Raw genomic sequence first — 5,920 nt, 5'->3', positions numbered from 1 at the left:
TCTCCTTCCTCCTCTCCTTTCCTCCCTCACTCTGGTTATTTATAGAGATCACAGGTGAATCAGGGGAAATTATTACAGTGCAATGACTGCTGAAAGGCTAGAAGCTAAAGAAGATGGATTATCATGGCTTTGACATGATTTGTATGGATTTCCAAAATTAAGCTGTTCGCTTAGAGTGACCACCCTCCTCCCACCCCGGGCTTCTCAGCTGCCCTGGTGATAACCTTCATCTGCACTTGGGAGCCCAGAAAGCTGAGCACGTTTCCCATTACCTTTCAAGCGAGTGTGTAGGGTTCTTCTGGCCCCTCAGTAATAGCAGGGCTGCTGGTGAACAGAGTGATAAACACCCACTGAGAGGGATGTAGCGTGAAAAGATCTCATCACCTGCCATTAGCTCTCCGATGAATAATGCAGCATTTTTCTGTGGCAGGTGTCAGGGGTGGGAGGGAGAAGAGCTCCCCTGAATGCTCTGGTGAGCACTTCAGCACAAAGTACGAAGGGAGAGCAACAGATTCATGTGACAAAATTACACAAGCCATTGTGTTTTAAAAGAAATGGAACTTTTACTTCACATCTACCTGGCAGGATTCCTTTCTTTCTTTCTCTCTCATACAGTTAAAGCAGGCGAATACGGCTTTCACTTAAACTTTTACCATTCTGATCTTAGATCCCGTGCAAAGGGATAGTCTCTTCAATTTCAGTACTCAGCTAATAGCACATTTCTCCCCGTTTCCAGTTTTCCTCTGGTTTGTATATCTTGATCTAGGTTTGTATACGTGGGTCTTTGTGGTAATTTTCATTAAACTTTATAGGCTTAGTTTAAATAGAAATGTCAATCGAGAGCCAGTAGAATCATTCCCTGTGCATTTGTACCCACATGTGCATGCACACACACAGACACACATTAAAGCTATAATTTTTTGATCAAAATATGGGCAGCTAATGGGTTTGCTGCTATTGAGCACTTGCCTGAGGAGAATAATATCAGACCAGCAGAACCAGAAACAAGATGGGAGCCATTATTGGTTATTCACAACACACAAAGTCACCTGTCTTTTGAACCACAAATTGGGGTGATTTGTAGCTTCAGATTCCAACATGAGATGAAGTATAGGTCACCTTCCCTGAAAACTGGCACGATTTCTGACCACTCAGGGGTATTTTGGTTTTTTTCCCCCTCAACCAGTTGTCATATAACTTTCATTGTAGCTAGACATGAGTATTAAATTACAGGACTAATTAGCCACCACACTCACCCCTACATCCCATTCTGAGACTAGAATGTCAAACTATTTTGTTGTGTTGAGCTTCCCCATGTAAGGCAAGGGAAAGAATGGGGTGGGCCGGCGGGTGGACCAGAAATAGTCCTCTGGTTAAAATTAGCCCTAGAGAATTTTAAAATGTGGTGCATACTACTGAATACAACACAGCAAAAGCTCCCTATTCTGAGTTCTGGAACTTCTCCTCTCAATGGAGCAAATAACACTCCTAGCCTTTCCCCAAAATCATGAGGGAAAGAAGCACCATGGTGAATTAAAATATTGTTTGCTTTGAGTCTATTGATATCTGTTAGGCAGCTTTTTGTCACTGTGATCAAAATACCAAAAAGAACAACTTAGAAGAGGAAAAGTTTATTTGGCTCATTGTTTCACAGTTTCAGTCCGTGGTCAACTCTCGCTCTGGGTCCGAGGTGAGACAGAACATCATGGCTGAAGGGTGTGGCAAAGGAAACCCACTCACTTCATGGTAGCCAGGAATCAGAGAGAGAACAGGAGATAAAATATATAATCCCAAGGCATGCTCAAAGTGACCAGTTTCCTCCAGCCCCATCCACCTGCCTCCAGTTACCACCCAGTAACCCATTCAACTTATTAAACTATCAAGTGGATTAATCCACTGATTAGGTCATGAGTCTCATAAACTAATCATTTAGCTTCCTTCCATTAACACAGGAACTTTTGGGGGAACCTCATATCTAAATTTTGCCCTTACTTCATCACTTCGACCATAATATTGGGGGGAACAAATATTTTTACAAAGGTTAATACATTTAAAGAGCTGACATCTTAGAAACTGAATTATCCTAGAGAATCAGTGGCATACAGTCAATATATTATCTTTTTTATCTTATTATCCCAAGAAACCAGAACTACTTCAGACATTCAATAATATCTTGTTTAGTCTTATCCTTCTCTAAAATATACCAGATTGCCAAATTACCAATAATTCTTTACTGCCTCAAAACTCCTAGCTCTATTAGAAAAAAACTATCACAATTAATTCAGTAATCCAACAGTATCTCTTAAGCATATATGATGGGTCACATACTGCAACTAGGTAGAGGAACTGATCATGTTCCTTCCCAAAGAAAATTATATTCTAGCTGAATATAATATCAGACCACCAGAACCAGAAACAAAATGGGAGCCATTATTGGTTATTCATGTCACACAAAGTCACCTGTCCTTTGAACCACAAATTGGACTGATTTGTAGCTTCAGATCGCAAAATGAGAAAAACTTTTTATAAAGTATAGGCCACCTTGAGGAAAAAGAAATAAATAATAAACAAACACATATTTAAACATTGTGATCTTTGTTAAAAGGGAAGTAAAACATCTGGGTAATGTGCTAAAGAATGGCCAGGAATGGAATCTATACTGGTAAAGTTTATCAGAGGAGACCATGTACGACAGGCATTTGACTAGATAGTAAAGAAGACAATACCAGCTGTGTTAGTTCAGAGTTTCTAAAAAAAACAGACACCAAGACTGGACTAAAGATACAGGGAATTTATTGGAGAAAATGCCTGTGTTGGAAGGAAAGAGGGAAAGGACAGAGAAAGGCTGAAGTTGTTTTTAAACATAATACAAGTCTGACCCCAGGTATAGGAGAAGAGTGGGAAATCTAGTGAGAAAATCCTAAATCTAAGAAAGTTTTAGCCACGCTGTCAAGGTTTCCCAGGGCCAAAAGTTGGCAAACAAGAAATCCTCATGTCTCCCAGGAATGGGGCTTCTCTAGTATCCCCAACACACTCCCTTGTTGGTGGGAAACAGCACTGACAGATATGACCTCAATGCAAAATTTGTGACAGACTTCAAAGCCCAGCAGCTAGCCCTGCTGTGGTTTAAATGTGTCTCCTAAATTTTGTGTGTTGCAAATTTAACCTCCAAAGTCATATGCTGATGGTATTTGGCAGTGAGGCCTTTGGGAAGTAATTAGAAATAAACAAGGTCACCAGGCTGGTTTCCCCATGAAGGAATTAGTGGCTGTATAAAAAGAGGAAGAAAATCCAAGCTAGCACACTTGCTCTGCCTCACTGGACTATGACCTCCACTGAGTTATAATGCAAGACAAAAGCCCTCACTAGATGCTGTGGCCATGCTCTTGGACTTCCCAGCTTCTAGAACTAGAACCTATATAAATCTTTATTCTTTTACAAATCACCCAGTCTGTGGTATTTTGCTACAGATATAAAAGATGGGATAAGACAGTGAGTCATATTCCCTACAGAAAATCTGTGAAGCTTGTTCTCATGGATGCTGTAACCACCACGTGAAGAGCACAGAAAGAATTCCAGAAAAAGGAAATGGCAAATAAAATGGTCTGAGGTCAAAAACTATTAAAAAAAATAATAAAGGTAATTTGGGTTGATTTGATAATGGTAGAAAAAACAGGGGACAGATCAAGTTGGGCCTTATTAAATCACAGAAATAATAATGGTTTAGAGAGTGCACTCAAATAGCTGGGCATCAGTTCAATTGTTTTACATATATAAACTCTGCTCATCCCCCAAATCTCTAAAAAGAGTTATTATCCTAAACATACATGTTACTAAATTAAGATCAAAAAGGTGAAGTAATCTGTCCAAGGTCACATTAACTTGTAAATGGCAGAGCTAAAATTCAAACATGGACACATGAAACCACTATATATACATGATGCTACATTTCATCTCTAATAAGAGCTTTGAATTTTAATCTAAGAAAGCCAAAAGATGCTGAAGTGGCATAAACAGACTGTAAATTAATATATAATTCCAAGACATCTAGTCATCCTCTTAGCCTCTTGAGAATATTTTTTGACAAACCTAAAATAATTTCCTATAGGAAATTATGAGCTCACAATGTATACAATTTGGGGAGCTATTATGCTACTCTAACCTATTTATGATCCAAGAAGATGCCAAATTTGCATGGACCTAGAATGGGAAAAGTCTCTGGAGTTTCCATAGAAGCTTCTTTGCCAGTTGGAATATATGACTTACCAGATCCCTGAAGTGTCTGAGACAAATAGGAAAGCTGTATGTACTTTTGAAAGGTCCCTGATTCATGTCTAGATGTGGATTGTAGCTTGGATCTTTAGGATCTTGGAGCAAGCCATATTATTCTGTGCAGATTATTCTTCTCTCAGAAACTAGCTTGTGGCTTGCTACTTAGTAAAACACCATGCAACCTGGGCTATCCATCATAAACTGGAACTGGAACTAAGCCATGGAATTTAGATTACAGAGAAGAACTTTATCATTAAATGGATGTGGCTTGTATGAGATGAAACTCAAGTGGGTCCTGAAGGCATGAGTAAGTTGTAAGAGGAAGCAATCCCAATGTCTCTGGTCTCGCTCTTGATGCATTGCCTTTTTCCTCCCAGAATGTGTCTTTGACCTCATGGGGAGTGCTTCAAGATCAGTTAACTGAGGAAGTGGTTCACAGATGGCATGAATGATAGGCAGGCATCACCCAGAAGCAGATGGCTAGAGTATTACAGTTCTTCTCTTATTTGGCCCTAAAGAACAATAATGAAGGAAAATCTTCCCTTTAGACTGAACAAATAGTGCAGCTAGTTGTTCATTTTGGCTAGGCAGAGATATGTCCAGAGGTGTACGTCTGCATTGATTCATGGCTAACAGGCTGGCTCATAGCCAAGAATTCATAAAGAAGACAATTGGAAAATTGGTGACAAGATGTGTGGAAGAAGTATGCAAAATGATGGTTCCATGACATCCATGTCCTAGCCTCCAGAGCCTGAGAACATGCTCATGGTAAAAGAAACTCTGCCAATGTGATTAAGGTTAAGGAACTTGAGATAGCAAGGTACCTGGGTATCTAGTTGGGCCCATTCTAATTACATTAATTCATAAAATTGGGGAACCTTTCCAGGCTGAGATAAGAGGCTGTCAGAAGATATGACTATGGAAGAATGGGCAGAGAGATTCAAGGTTGCTGGCTGTGAAGATGGAGAGGGGACCTAAGCCAAAGAATATGAGCAACCTCTAGGAACTGGAAAAGGTGAGAAGATTTGTTCCCCATTAGAGAATTCCAAGAAAGGTTTGCAGACCTGCCAACTTCTTAATGTCAGCTCAGCGAGGCCTATTTCAGACTTCTGAACTTTAGAACTGTAACATAATAAATGCCAACATCATGATAGCTTTTGTTGAAGGAGATTTTTTTCACAGAAAATAAGTATGACAATGGACCCATTCTCATGGAATTCAATGGCTTTACCATGCTCAGGACTCCACAGAAGCTGCCTTGATATAAAATGGAACCACTTTTTGAAGATTCAGTTATGGTACCAGGTAGGTGACAACACTTAGAGAGACTGAGGCAATACCCTCCAAGATACAGTATTCAATGTCTAGGGCCATTTCTTCTACAACCAACCCTTCCAAATATAGGAAATGGAAGAGGATGGGCTCAGTATTACCTCTAATGACACACTAGCAAAAAAAAAATTGCTTCCTGTTCTTTTGGCTTAAGTTGCTGTTGCTCTAGATATCTTAGTTTCCAACGGAGAGATGTTTCCACAGCATAACTAAAAATAACTCCTTTGAGCAGGAAGTTGAGACTGTCACCTGGACACATTGAGAGCTCATGCCAGGGGAACAATAAATGGTTTGAAAATTGTCAGAATCAATGTGG

This window comes from Marmota monax, unplaced genomic scaffold (assembly GCF_021218885.2).
Source record: "Marmota monax isolate L192 unplaced genomic scaffold, Marmota_monax_Labrador192_F-V1.1 WCK01_AAM20220418_F8-fsc00172, whole genome shotgun sequence".
NCBI classification, from domain to species: Eukaryota; Metazoa; Chordata; class Mammalia; order Rodentia; family Sciuridae; genus Marmota; species Marmota monax.
Note: the sequence above shows the minus strand (reverse complement) of the source record.